The following is a 15471-nucleotide window of genomic DNA, read 5'->3' as shown; positions in this document are numbered from 1 at the left end:
GTTCTATGTATGCTATCGGGCTTAAGCCAATTCTAAATTCCTGCAGTGTAACAGGAAAGACTATGCTTTGGTTCCACTAGGAATGCAAGGCTCCTTTCTCCTATAGGTATGGGGTCCTTGGGTAAGAGTTCCTAGAGGAGGGCGAAGCAGATTGTATTTCTTAGTGTAGCTCCAATGAGGGCAATGAGGCAGACTTCCATGGCATGTAGGACGTGAGAGAACAGAATTCGTGGAGCTGTTGGAGCACTGAGGACATCTAGCTTTTCAAAGGAAGGGTGCAGTGTGTTGCCCTACCCTCTGAATACATAGACTGACTGGGAAAGACTACTGAGCCTGGATGTTTCTTAGAAAGGCAGAGGAGCCTGCTGGTACTCACTGTATTTGTAGGCAAAAGTGTGCCTACAGGAGGCTGATACGTGTCTAGAAAAGTGAAGAAACGTTAAAGTAAAGCAGAACTGCGAGTACGACCTAATGGAAACTGCTAAGCGCTTTCCCTTCAACAGGGCTTGTCAGGCCTTAGCTTGAGGCAAGGACTCACGTCAAGTTTCCCTGTAGCTCTAGAGCGAGACAGGAGGAGCTCCCACCCAGGCTATCGAAGCACCGTGTTTCCTTAGAGAAAACTGCTTTTCTTTCCAGAGGGCTGCCTACAGTAACTAGAGGCCAGTCAAAATCAGTGTTATTTAGGTATCTTCAGTGCAGCATGGATAAAGCTTTTAAAATGGGAAAGTAAGGTTTGTGCAATCAGGTCTTCCTTTCCGGTGACCATGCTATCGAAACCCTTCTGATTACTAACAAGTCAAAAGAGACTCTCGCTACACCATGGTCCCTTGCGGAATCAACTTTTCTTCACAGGGTGTTCTGCATGTAGCGAACTTTCTCATCCTTGGAACGCTCTATGTAACCCTTCGGGCCTAAGCCTATTCTAAAGTCCTGCAGGGTAACAGGAAAAACTTTGCATTGGTTCCTGTAGGAATGCAAGCCTCCTTTCTCCTGTAGGTATGGGATCCTTGGGTAAGAGTTCCTAGAGGAAGGCGAAGCAGATTGTGTTTCTTAGTGTAGCTCCAATGAGGGCAATGAGGCAGACTTCCATGGCATGTAGGACGTGAGAGAACAGAATTCGTGGAGCTGTTGGAGCACTGAGGACATCTAGCTTTTCAAAGGAAGGGTGCAGTGTGTTGCCCTACCCTCTGAATACATAGACTGACTGGGAAAGACTACTGAGCCTGGATGTTTCTTAGAAAGGCAGAGGAGCCTGCTGGTACTCACTGTATTTGTAGGCAAAAGTGTGCCTACAGGAGGCTGATACGTGTCTAGAAAAGTGAAGAAACGTTAAAGTAAAGCAGAACTGCGAGTACGACCTAATGGAAACTGCTAAGCGCTTTCCCTTCAACAGTGCTTGTCAGGCCTTAGCTTGAGGCAAGGACTCACGTCAAGTTTCCCTGTAGCTCTAGAGCGAGACAGGAGGAGCTCCCACCCAGGCTATCGAAGCACCGTGTTTCCTTAGAGAAAACTGCTTTTCTTTCCAGAGGGCTGCCTACAGTAACTAGAGGCCAGTCAAAAACAGTGTTATTTAGGTATCTTCAGTGCAGCATGGATAAAGCTTTTAAAATGGGAAAGTAAGGTTTGTGCAATCAGGTCTTCCTTTCCGGTGACCATGCTATCGAAACCCTTCTGATTTCTAACAAGTCAAAAGAGACTCTCGCTACACCATGGTCCCTTGCGGAATCAACTTTTCTTCACGGGGTGTTCTGCATGTAGCGAACTCTCTCATCCTTGGAACGCTCTATGTAACCCTTCGGGCCTAAGCCTATTCGAAAGTCCTGCAGGGTAACAGGAAAAACATTGCATTGGTTCCTGTAGGAATGCAAGCCTCCTTTCTCCTGTAGGTATGGGATCCTTGGGTAAGAGTTCCTAGAAGGAAGGCGAAGCAGATTGTGTTTCTTAGTGTAGCTCCAATGAGGGCAATGAGGCAGACTTCCATGGGTTGTAGGACGTGAGAGAACAGAATCCCTGGAACTGTTGAAGAGCTGAGTCCATCTAACTTCCTAAGGAAGGGGACAGCGAGTTGCCCTACACTCTGAACACATAGAGTGACTGGGAAAGGCTTCTAGGTCTGGATGTTTCTTAGAAGGGCAAAGGAGACTGCTGGTACTCACTGTATTTGTAGGAAAAAGAGTGCCTACACGAGGCTGCCTAGTGTCTGGAAAAGTGAAAAACCTTAAAGTAAAGCAGAACTGCGAATACGACCTAATGGAAACTGCTACATGCTTTCGCTTCAGCAGGGCTTTTCAGGCTTTAGCTTGAGGCAAGGACTCTCGTCAAATTTCCCTGTAGCTCTAGAGCATGAATGGAGGAGCTCCCACACATGCTATGGAAGCACCGTGTTTCCTTAGAGAAAACTCCATTTCTCTCCAGAGGGCTGCCCACAGTGACTAGAGGCCAGTCAAAAACAGTGTTATTTAGGTATCTTCAGTGCAGCACGCATAGAGCTTTTAAAATGGGAGAGCAAGGTTTGTGGCATCAGGTGTTTTTTCTGGTGAACATGCAGCCGAACACGTTCTGATTTCTCACAAGTCAAAAGGACCCTAGCTACACCCTGGTCCCTTGCTGAAACAAGTTTTCTTCACAGGGTGTTCTTCATGTATCGAACTCCCTCGTCCTTGGAACGTTCTATGTATGCTATCGGGCTTAAGCCAATTCTAAATTCCTGCAGTGTAACAGGAAAAACTATGCTTTGGTTCCACTAGGAATGCAAGGCTCCTTTCTCCTATAGGTATGGGGTCCTTGGGTAAGAGTTCCTAGAGGAGGGCGAAGCAGATTGTGTTTCTTAGTGTAGCTCCAATGAGGGCAATGAGGCAGACTTCCATGGCATGTAGGACTTTAGAGAACAGAATCCGTGGAGCTGTTGGAGCGCTGAGGACATCTAGCTTTCCCAAGGAAGGGTGCAGTGTGTTGCCCTACCCTCTGAATACATAGACTGACTGGGAAAGACTACTGAGCCTGGATGTTTCTTAGAAAGGCAGAGGAGCCTGCTGGTACTCACTGTATTTGTAGGCAAAAGTGTGCCTACAGGAGGCTGATACGTGTCTAGAAAAGTGAAGAAACGTTAAAGTAAAGCAGAACTGCGAGTACGACCTAATGGAAACTGCTAAGCGCTTTCCCTTCAACAGGGCTTGTCAGGCCTTAGCTTGAGGCAAGGACTCACGTCAAGTTTCCCTGTAGCTCTAGAGCGAGACAGGAGGAGCTCCCACCCAGGCTATCGAAGCACCGTGTTTCCTTAGAGAAAACTGCTTTTCTTTCCAGAGGGCTGCCTACAGTAACTAGAGGCCAGTCAAAAACAGTGTTATTTAGGTATCTTCAGTGCAGCATGGATAAAGCTTTTAAAATGGGAAAGTAAGGTTTGTGCAATCAGGTCTTCCTTTCCGGTGACCATGCTATCGAAACCCTTCTGATTTCTAACAAGTCAAAAGAGACTCTCGCTACACCATGGTCCCTTGCGGAATCAACTTTTCTTCACGGGGTGTTCTGCATGTAGCGAACTCTCTCATCCTTGGAACGCTCTATGTAACCCTTCGGGCCTAAGCCTATTCGAAAGTCCTGCAGGGTAACAGGAAAAACATTGCATTGGTTCCTGTAGGAATGCAAGCCTCCTTTCTCCTGTAGGTATGGGATCCTTGGGTAAGAGTTCCTAGAAGGAAGGCGAAGCAGATTGTGTTTCTTAGTGTAGCTCCAATGAGGGCAATGAGGCAGACTTCCATGGGTTGTAGGACGTGAGAGAACAGAATCCCTGGAACTGTTGAAGAGCTGAGTCCATCTAACTTCCTAAGGAAGGGGACAGCGAGTTGCCCTACACTCTGAACACATAGAGTGACTGGGAAAGGCTTCTAGGTCTGGATGTTTCTTAGAAGGGCAAAGGAGACTGCTGGTACTCACTGTATTTGTAGGAAAAAGAGTGCCTACACGAGGCTGCCTAGTGTCTGGAAAAGTGAAAAACCTTAAAGTAAAGCAGAACTGCGAATACCACCTAATGGAAACTGCTACATGCTTTCGGTTCAGCAGGGCTTTTCAGGCTTTAGCTTGAGGCAAGGACTCTCGTCAAATTTCCCTGTAGCTCTAGAGCATGAATGGAGGAGCTCCCACACATGCTATGGAAGCACCGTGTTTCCTTAGAGAAAACTCCATTTCTCTCCAGAGGGCTGCCAACAGTGACTAGAGGCCAGTCAAAAACAGTGTTATTGAGGTATCTTCAGTGCAGCACGCATACAGCTTTTAAAATGGGAGAGCAAGGTTTGTGGCATCAGGTGTTCTTTTCCGGTCAACATGCAGCCGAACACCTTCTGATTTCTAACAAGTCAAAAGGGACTTTAGCTACACCCTGGCCCCTTGCTGAATCAACTTTTCTTCGCAGGGTGTTCTGCATGTATCGAACGCCCTCATCCTGGGAACGTTCTATGTTTGCCATCAGGCCTAAGCCTATTCTAAAGTCCTGCAGTGTAACAGGAAAATCTGTGATTTTGTTCCAGTAGGAATGCAAGCCTCCTTTCTCCTGTAGGTATGGGGTCCTTGGGTAAGAGTCCCTAGAAGGAAGGCGAAGCAGATTGTGTTTCTTAGTGTAGCTCCAAAGAGGGCAATGAGGCAGACTTCCATGGCATGTAGAATGTGAGAGAACAGAATCCCTGGAGCTGTGGAAGAGCTGAGTCCGTCTAGCTTCCTAAGGAAGGGTGCAGCGAGTTGCCCTACACTCTGAATACATAGAGTGACTGATAAAGACTTCTAGGCCTGGATGTTTCTTGGAAGGGAAAAGGAGACTGCTGGTACTCACTGTATTTGTAGGAAAAAGGATGCCTACACGAGGGTGCCTAGTGTCTGGAAAAGTGAAGAAACGTTAAAGAAAAGCAGAACTGCGAGTACGACCTAATGGAAACTGCTAAGCGCTTTCCCTTCACCAGGGCTTTTCAGGCCTTAGCTTGAGGCAAGGACTCACGTCAAATTTCCCTGTAGCTCTAGAGCATGAATGGAGGAGCTCCCATACATGCTATGGAAGCACCGTGTTTCCTTAGAGAAAACTCCATTTCTCTCCAGAGGGCTGCCCACAGTGACTAGAGGCCAGTCAAAAACAGTGTTATTTAGGTATCTTCAGTGCAGCACGCATAGAGCTTTTAAAATGGGAGAGCAAGGTTTGTGGCATCAGGTGTTTTTTCTGGTGAACATGCAGCCGAACACGTTCTGATTTCTCACAAGTCAAAAGGACCCTAGCTACACCCTGGTCCCTTGCTGAAACAAGTTTTCTTCACAGGGTGTTCTTCATGTATCAAACTCCCTCGTCCTTGGAACGTTCTATGTATGCTATCGGGCTTAAGCCAATTCTAAATTCCTGCAGTGTAACAGGAAAGACTATGCTTTGGTTCCACTAGGAATGCAAGGCTCCTTTCTCCTATAGGTATGGGGTCCTTGGGTAAGAGTTCCTAGAGGAGGGCGAAGCAGATTGTGTTTCTTAGTGTAGCTCCAATGAGGGCAATGAGGCAGACTTCCATGGCATGTAGGACTTTAGAGAACAGAATCCGTGGAGCTGTTGGAGCGCTGAGGACATCTAGCTTTCCCAAGGAAGGGTGCAGTGTGTTGCCCTACCCTCTGAATACATAGACTGACTGGGAAAGACTACTGAGCCTGGATGTTTCTTAGAAAGGCAGAGGAGCCTGCTGGTACTCACTGTATTTGTAGGCAAAAGTGTGCCTACAGGAGGCTGATACGTGTCTAGAAAAGTGAAGAAACGTTAAAGTAAAGCAGAACTGCGAGTACGACCTAATGGAAACTGCTAAGCGCTTTCCCTTCAACAGGGCTTGTCAGGCCTTAGCTTGAGGCAAGGACTCACGTCAAGTTTCCCTGTAGCTCTAGAGCGAGACAGGAGGAGCTCCCACCCAGGCTATCGAAGCACCGTGTTTCCTTAGAGAAAACTGCTTTTCTTTCCAGAGGGCTGCCTACAGTAACTAGAGGCCAGTCAAAATCAGTGTTATTTAGGTATCTTCAGTGCAGCATGGATAAAGCTTTTAAAATGGGAAAGTAAGGTTTGTGCAATCAGGTCTTCCTTTCCGGTGACCATGCTATCGAAACCCTTCTGATTTCTAACAAGTCAAAAGAGACTCTCGCTACACCATGGTCCCTTGCGGAATCAACTTTTCTTCACGGGGTGTTCTGCATGTAGCGAACTCTCTCATCCTTGGAACGCTCTATGTAACCCTTCGGGCCTAAGCCTATTCGAAAGTCCTGCAGGGTAACAGGAAAAACTTTGCATTGGTTCCGGTAGGAATGCAAGCCTCCTTTCTCCTGTAGGTATGGGATCCTTGGGTAAGAGTTCCTAGAAGGAAGGCGAAGCAGATTGTGTTTCTTAGTGTAGCTCCAATGAGGGCAATGAGGCAGACTTCCATGGGTTGTAGGACGTGAGAGAACAGAATCCCTGGAACTGTTGAAGAGCTGAGTCCATCTAACTTCCTAAGGAAGGGGACAGCGAGTTGCCCTACACTCTGAACACATAGAGTGACTGGGAAAGGCTTCTAGGTCTGGATGTTTCTTAGAAGGGCAAAGGAGACTGCTGGTACTCACTGTATTTGTAGGAAAAAGAGTGCCTACACGAGGCTGCCTAGTGTCTGGAAAAGTGAAAAACCTTAAAGTAAAGCAGAACTGCGAATACGACCTAATGGAAACTGCTACATGCTTTCGCTTCAGCAGGGCTTTTCAGGCTTTAGCTTGAGGCAAGGACTCTCGTCAAATTTCCCTGTAGCTCTAGAGCATGAATGGAGGAGCTCCCACACATGCTATGGAAGCACCGTGTTTCCTTAGAGAAAACTCCATTTCTCTCCAGAGGGCTGCCCACAGTGACTAGAGGCCAGTCAAAAACAGTGTTATTTAGGTATCTTCAGTGCAGCACGCATAGAGCTTTTAAAATGGGAGAGCAAGGTTTGTGGCATCAGGTGTTTTTTCTGGTGAACATGCAGCCGAACACGTTCTGATTTCTCACAAGTCAAAAGGACCCTAGCTACACCCTGGTCCCTTGCTGAAACAAGTTTTCTTCACAGGGTGTTCTTCATGTATCGAACTCCCTCGTCCTTGGAACGTTCTATGTATGCTATCGGGCTTAAGCCAATTCTAAATTCCTGCAGTGTAACAGGAAAAACTATGCTTTGGTTCCACTAGGAATGCAAGGCTCCTTTCTCCTATAGGTATGGGGTCCTTGGGTAAGAGTTCCTAGAGGAGGGCGAAGCAGATTGTGTTTCTTAGTGTAGCTCCAATGAGGGCAATGAGGCAGACTTCCATGGCATGTAGGACTTTAGAGAACAGAATCCGTGGAGCTGTTGGAGCGCTGAGGACATCTAGCTTTCCCAAGGAAGGGTGCAGTGTGTTGCCCTACCCTCTGAATACATAGACTGACTGGGAAAGACTACTGAGCCTGGATGTTTCTTAGAAAGGCAGAGGAGCCTGCTGGTACTCACTGTATTTGTAGGCAAAAGTGTGCCTACAGGAGGCTGATACGTGTCTAGAAAAGTGAAGAAACGTTAAAGTAAAGCAGAACTGCGAGTACGACCTAATGGAAACTGCTAAGCGCTTTCCCTTCAACAGGGCTTGTCAGGCCTTAGCTTGAGGCAAGGACTCACGTCAAGTTTCCCTGTAGCTCTAGAGCGAGACAGGAGGAGCTCCCACCCAGGCTATCGAAGCACCGTGTTTCCTTAGAGAAAACTGCTTTTCTTTCCAGAGGGCTGCCTACAGTAACTAGAGGCCAGTCAAAAACAGTGTTATTTAGGTATCTTCAGTGCAGCATGGATAAAGCTTTTAAAATGGGAAAGTAAGGTTTGTGCAATCAGGTCTTCCTTTCCGGTGACCATGCTATCGAAACCCTTCTGATTTCTAACAAGTCAAAAGAGACTCTCGCTACACCATGGTCCCTTGCGGAATCAACTTTTCTTCACGGGGTGTTCTGCATGTAGCGAACTCTCTCATCCTTGGAACGCTCTATGTAACCCTTCGGGCCTAAGCCTATTCGAAAGTCCTGCAGGGTAACAGGAAAAACTTTGCATTGGTTCCGGTAGGAATGCAAGCCTCCTTTCTCCTGTAGGTATGGGATCCTTGGGTAAGAGTTCCTAGAAGGAAGGCGAAGCAGATTGTGTTTCTTAGTGTAGCTCCAATGAGGGCAATGAGGCAGACTTCCATGGGTTGTAGGACGTGAGAGAACAGAATCCCTGGAACTGTTGAAGAGCTGAGTCCATCTAACTTCCTAAGGAAGGGGACAGCGAGTTGCCCTACACTCTGAACACATAGAGTGACTGGGAAAGGCTTCTAGGTCTGGATGTTTCTTAGAAGGGCAAAGGAGACTGCTGGTACTCACTGTATTTGTAGGAAAAAGAGTGCCTACACGAGGCTGCCTAGTGTCTGGAAAAGTGAAGAAACGTTAAAGAAAAGCAGAACTGCGAATACGACCTAATGGAAACTGCTACACGCTTTCGCTTCACCAGGGCTTTTCAGGCCTTAGCTTGAGGCAAGGACTCACGTCAAATTTCCCTGTAGCTCTAGAGCATGAATGGAGGAGCTCCCACACATGCTATGGAAGCACCGTGTTTCCTTAAACTCCATTTCTCTCCAGAGGGCTGCCCACAGTGACTAGAGGCCAGTCAAAAACAGTGTTATTTAGGTATCTTCAGTGCAGCACGCATAGAGCTTTTAAAATGGGAGAGCAAGGTTTGTGGCATCAGGTGTTTTTTCTGGTGAACATGCAGCCGAACACGTTCTGATTTCTCACAAGTCAAAAGGACCCTAGCTACACCCTGGTCCCTTGCTGAAACAAGTTTTCTTCACAGGGTGTTCTTCATGTATCGAACTCCCTCGTCCTTGGAACGTTCTATGTATGCTATCGGGCTTAAGCCAATTCTAAATTCCTGCAGTGTAACAGGAAAAACTATGCTTTGGTTCCACTAGGAATGCAAGGCTCCTTTCTCCTATAGGTATGGGGTCCTTGGGTAAGAGTTCCTAGAGGAGGGCGAAGCAGATTGTGTTTCTTAGTGTAGCTCCAATGAGGGCAATGAGGCAGACTTCCATGGCATGTAGGACTTTAGAGAACAGAATCCGTGGAGCTGTTGGAGCGCTGAGGACATCTAGCTTTCCCAAGGAAGGGTGCAGTGTGTTGCCCTACCCTCTGAATACATAGACTGACTGGGAAAGACTACTGAGCCTGGATGTTTCCTAGAAAGGCAGAGGAGCCTGCTGGTACTCACTGTATTTGTAGGCAAAAGTGTGCCTACAGGAGGCTGATACGTGTCTAGAAAAGTGAAGAAACGTTAAAGTAAAGCAGAACTGCGAGTACGACCTAATGGAAACTGCTAAGCGCTTTCCCTTCAACAGGGCTTGTCAGGCCTTAGCTTGAGGCAAGGACTCACGTCAAGTTTCCCTGTAGCTCTAGAGCGAGACAGGAGGAGCTCCCACCCAGGCTATCGAAGCACCGTGTTTCCTTAGAGAAAACTGCTTTTCTTTCCAGAGGGCTGCCTACAGTAACTAGAGGCCAGTCAAAATCAGTGTTATTTAGGTATCTTCAGTGCAGCATGGATAAAGCTTTTAAAATGGGAAAGTAAGGTTTGTGCAATCAGGTCTTCCTTTCCGGTGACCATGCTATCGAAACCCTTCTGATTACTAACAAGTCAAAAGAGACTCTCGCTACACCATGGTCCCTTGCGGAATCAACTTTTCTTCACAGGGTGTTCTGCATGTAGCGAACTTTCTCATCCTTGGAACGCTCTATGTAACCCTTCGGGCCTAAGCCTATTCGAAAGTCCTGCAGGGTAACAGGAAAAACTTTGCATTGGTTCCTGTAGGAATGCAAGCCTCCTTTCTCCTGTAGGTATGGGATCCTTGGGTAAGAGTTCCTAGAGGAATGCGAAGCAGATTGTGTTTCTTAGTGTAGCTCCAATGAGGGCAATGAGGCAGACTTCCATGGCATGTAGGACGTGAGAGAACAGAATTCGTGGAGCTGTTGGAGCACTGAGGACATCTAGCTTTTCAAAGGAAGGGTGCAGTGTGTTGCCCTACCCTCTGAATACATAGACTGACTGGGAAAGACTACTGAGCCTGGATGTTTCTTAGAAAGGCAGAGGAGCCTGCTGGTACTCACTGTATTTGTAGGGAAAAGAGTGCCTACACGAGGGTGCCTAGTGTCTGGAAAAGTGAAGAAACGTTAAAGAAAAGCAGAACTGCGAGTACGACCTAATGGAAACTGCTAAGCGCTTTCGCTTCACCAGGGCTTTTCAGGCCTTAGCTTGAGGCAAGGACTCACGTCAAATTTCCCTGTAGCTCTAGAGCATGAATGGAGGAGCACCCACACATGCTATGGAAGCACCGTGTTTCCTTAAACTCCATTTCTCTCCAGAGGGCTGCCCACAGTGACTAGAGGCCAGTCAAAAACAGTGTTATTTAGGTATCTTCAGTGCAGCACGCATAGAGCTTTTAAAATGGGAGAGCAAGGTTTGTGGCATCAGGTGTTTTTTCTGGTGAACATGCAGCCGAACACGTTCTGATTTCTCACAAGTCAAAAGGACCCTAGCTACACCCTGGTCCCTTGCTGAAACAAGTTTTCTTCACAGGGTGTTCTTCATGTATCAAACTCCCTCGTCCTTGGAACGTTCTATGTATGCTATCGGGCTTAAGCCAATTCTAAATTCCTGCAGTGTAACAGGAAAGACTATGCTTTGGTTCCACTAGGAATGCAAGGCTCCTTTCTCCTATAGGTATGGGGTCCTTGGGTAAGAGTTCCTAGAGGAGGGCGAAGCAGATTGTGTTTCTTAGTGTAGCTCCAATGAGGGCAATGAGGCAGACTTCCATGGCATGTAGGACTTTAGAGAACAGAATCCGTGGAGCTGTTGGAGCGCTGAGGACATCTAGCTTTCCCAAGGAAGGGTGCAGTGTGTTGCCCTACCCTCTGAATACATAGACTGACTGGGAAAGACTACTGAGCCTGGATGTTTCTTAGAAAGGCAGAGGAGCCTGCTGGTACTCACTGTATTTGTAGGCAAAAGTGTGCCTACAGGAGGCTGATACGTGTCTAGAAAAGTGAAGAAACGTTAAAGTAAAGCAGAACTGCGAGTACGACCTAATGGAAACTGCTAAGCGCTTTCCCTTCAACAGGGCTTGTCAGGCCTTAGCTTGAGGCAAGGACTCACGTCAAGTTTCCCTGTAGCTCTAGAGCGAGACAGGAGGAGCTCCCACCCAGGCTATCGAAGCACCGTGTTTCCTTAGAGAAAACTGCTTTTCTTTCCAGAGGGCTGCCTACAGTAACTAGAGGCCAGTCAAAATCAGTGTTATTTAGGTATCTTCAGTGCAGCATGGATAAAGCTTTTAAAATGGGAAAGTAAGGTTTGTGCAATCAGGTCTTCCTTTCCGGTGACCATGCTATCGAAACCCTTCTGATTTCTAACAAGTCAAAAGAGACTCTCGCTACACCATGGTCCCTTGCGGAATCAACTTTTCTTCACGGGGTGTTCTGCATGTAGCGAACTCTCTCATCCTTGGAACGCTCTATGTAACCCTTCGGGCCTAAGCCTATTCTAAAGTCCTGCAGGGTAACAGGAAAAACATTGCATTGGTTCCTGTAGGAATGCAAGCCTCCTTTCTCCTGTAGGTATGGGATCCTTGGGTAAGAGTTCCTAGAAGGAAGGCGAAGCAGATTGTGTTTCTTAGTGTAGCTCCAATGAGGGCAATGAGGCAGACTTCCATGGGTTGTAGGACGTGAGAGAACAGAATCCCTGGAACTGTTGAAGAGCTGAGTCCATCTAACTTCCTAAGGAAGGGGACAGCGAGTTGCCCTACACTCTGAACACATAGAGTGACTGGGAAAGGCTTCTAGGTCTGGATGTTTCTTAGAAGGGCAAAGGAGACTGCTGGTACTCACTGTATTTGTAGGAAAAAGAGTGCCTACACGAGGCTGCCTAGTGTCTGGAAAAGTGAAAAACCTTAAAGTAAAGCAGAACTGCGAATACGACCTAATGGAAACTGCTACATGCTTTCGCTTCAGCAGGGCTTTTCAGGCTTTAGCTTGAGGCAAGGACTCTCGTCAAATTTCCCTGTAGCTCTAGAGCATGAATGGAGGAGCTCCCACACATGCTATGGAAGCACCGTGTTTCCTTAGAGAAAACTCCATTTCTCTCCAGAGGGCTGCCCACAGTGACTAGAGGCCAGTCAAAAACAGTGTTATTTAGGTATCTTCAGTGCAGCACGCATAGAGCTTTTAAAATGGGAGAGCAAGGTTTGTGGCATCAGGTGTTTTTTCTGGTGAACATGCAGCCGAACACGTTCTGATTTCTCACAAGTCAAAAGGACCCTAGCTACACCCTGGTCCCTTGCTGAAACAAGTTTTCTTCACAGGGTGTTCTTCATGTATCAAACTCCCTCGTCCTTGGAACGTTCTATGTATGCTATCGGGCTTAAGCCAATTCTAAATTCCTGCAGTGTAACAGGAAAGACTATGCTTTGGTTCCACTAGGAATGCAAGGCTCCTTTCTCCTATAGGTATGGGGTCCTTGGGTAAGAGTTCCTAGAGGAGGGCGAAGCAGATTGTGTTTCTTAGTGTAGCTCCAATGAGGGCAATGAGGCAGACTTCCATGGCATGTAGGACTTTAGAGAACAGAATCCGTGGAGCTGTTGGAGCGCTGAGGACATCTAGCTTTCCCAAGGAAGGGTGCAGTGTGTTGCCCTACCCTCTGAATACATAGACTGACTGGGAAAGACTACTGAGCCTGGATGTTTCTTAGAAAGGCAGAGGAGCCTGCTGGTACTCACTGTATTTGTAGGCAAAAGTGTGCCTACAGGAGGCTGATACGTGTCTAGAAAAGTGAAGAAACGTTAAAGTAAAGCAGAACTGCGAGTACGACCTAATGGAAACTGCTAAGCGCTTTCCCTTCAACAGGGCTTGTCAGGCCTTAGCTTGAGGCAAGGACTCACGTCAAGTTTCCCTGTAGCTCTAGAGCGAGACAGGAGGAGCTCCCACCCAGGCTATCGAAGCACCGTGTTTCCTTAGAGAAAACTGCTTTTCTTTCCAGAGGGCTGCCTACAGTAACTAGAGGCCAGTCAAAATCAGTGTTATTTAGGTATCTTCAGTGCAGCATGGATAAAGCTTTTAAAATGGGAAAGTAAGGTTTGTGCAATCAGGTCTTCCTTTCCGGTGACCATGCTATCGAAACCCTTCTGATTTCTAACAAGTCAAAAGAGACTCTCGCTACACCATGGTCCCTTGCGGAATCAACTTTTCTTCACGGGGTGTTCTGCATGTAGCGAACTCTCTCATCCTTGGAACGCTCTATGTAACCCTTCGGGCCTAAGCCTATTCTAAAGTCCTGCAGGGTAACAGGAAAAACATTGCATTGGTTCCTGTAGGAATGCAAGCCTCCTTTCTCCTGTAGGTATGGGATCCTTGGGTAAGAGTTCCTAGAAGGAAGGCGAAGCAGATTGTGTTTCTTAGTGTAGCTCCAATGAGGGCAATGAGGCAGACTTCCATGGGTTGTAGGACGTGAGAGAACAGAATCCCTGGAACTGTTGAAGAGCTGAGTCCATCTAACTTCCTAAGGAAGGGGACAGCGAGTTGCCCTACACTCTGAACACATAGAGTGACTGGGAAAGGCTTCTAGGTCTGGATGTTTCTTAGAAGGGCAAAGGAGACTGCTGGTACTCACTGTATTTGTAGGAAAAAGAGTGCCTACACGAGGCTGCCTAGTGTCTGGAAAAGTGAAAAACCTTAAAGTAAAGCAGAACTGCGAATACGACCTAATGGAAACTGCTACATGCTTTCGCTTCAGCAGGGCTTTTCAGGCTTTAGCTTGAGGCAAGGACTCTCGTCAAATTTCCCTGTAGCTCTAGAGCATGAATGGAGGAGCTCCCACACATGCTATGGAAGCACCGTGTTTCCTTAGAGAAAACTCCATTTCTCTCCAGAGGGCTGCCCACAGTGACTAGAGGCCAGTCAAAAACAGTGTTATTTAGGTATCTTCAGTGCAGCACGCATAGAGCTTTTAAAATGGGAGAGCAAGGTTTGTGGCATCAGGTGTTTTTTCTGGTGAACATGCAGCCGAACACGTTCTGATTTCTCACAAGTCAAAAGGACCCTAGCTACACCCTGGTCCCTTGCTGAAACAAGTTTTCTTCACAGGGTGTTCTTCATGTATCGAACTCCCTCGTCCTTGGAACGTTCTATGTATGCTATCGGGCTTAAGCCAATTCTAAATTCCTGCAGTGTAACAGGAAAAACTATGCTTTGGTTCCACTAGGAATGCAAGGCTCCTTTCTCCTATAGGTATGGGGTCCTTGGGTAAGAGTTCCTAGAGGAGGGCGAAGCAGATTGTGTTTCTTAGTGTAGCTCCAATGAGGGCAATGAGGCAGACTTCCATGGCATGTAGGACTTTAGAGAACAGAATCCGTGGAGCTGTTGGAGCGCTGAGGACATCTAGCTTTCCCAAGGAAGGGTGCAGTGTGTTGCCCTACCCTCTGAATACATAGACTGACTGGGAAAGACTACTGAGCCTGGATGTTTCTTAGAAAGGCAGAGGAGCCTGCTGGTACTCACTGTATTTGTAGGCAAAAGTGTGCCTACAGGAGGCTGATACGTGTCTAGAAAAGTGAAGAAACGTTAAAGTAAAGCAGAACTGCGAGTACGACCTAATGGAAACTGCTAAGCGCTTTCCCTTCAACAGGGCTTGTCAGGCCTTAGCTTGAGGCAAGGACTCACGTCAAGTTTCCCTGTAGCTCTAGAGCGAGACAGGAGGAGCTCCCACCCAGGCTATCGAAGCACCGTGTTTCCTTAGAGAAAACTGCTTTTCTTTCCAGAGGGCTGCCTACAGTAACTAGAGGCCAGTCAAAAACAGTGTTATTTAGGTATCTTCAGTGCAGCATGGATAAAGCTTTTAAAATGGGAAAGTAAGGTTTGTGCAATCAGGTCTTCCTTTCTGGTGACCATGCTATCGAAACCCTTCTGATTTCTAACAAGTCAAAAGAGACTCTCGCTACACCATGGTCCCTTGCGGAATCAACTTTTCTTCACGGGGTGTTCTGCATGTAGCGAACTCTCTCATCCTTGGAACGCTCTATGTAACCCTTCGGGCCTAAGCCTATTCGAAAGTCCTGCAGGGTAACAGGAAAAACTTTGCATTGGTTCCGGTAGGAATGCAAGCCTCCTTTCTCCTGTAGGTATGGGATCCTTGGGTAAGAGTTCCTAGAAGGAAGGCGAAGCAGATTGTGTTTCTTAGTGTAGCTCCAATGAGGGCAATGAGGCAGACTTCCATGGGTTGTAGGACGTGAGAGAACAGAATCCCTGGAACTGTTGAAGAGCTGAGTCCATCTAACTTCCTAAGGAAGGGGACAGCGAGTTGCCCTACACTCTGAACACATAGAGTGACTGGGAAAGGCTTCTAGGTCTGGATGTTTCTTAGAAGGGCAAAGGAGACTGCTGGT

This window comes from Balaenoptera borealis (assembly GCF_965194805.1).
Source record: "Balaenoptera borealis genome assembly, chromosome: 21".
Lineage (NCBI taxonomy): Eukaryota > Metazoa > Chordata > Mammalia > Artiodactyla > Balaenopteridae > Balaenoptera > Balaenoptera borealis.
This window is presented reverse-complemented; position numbering follows the sequence as displayed.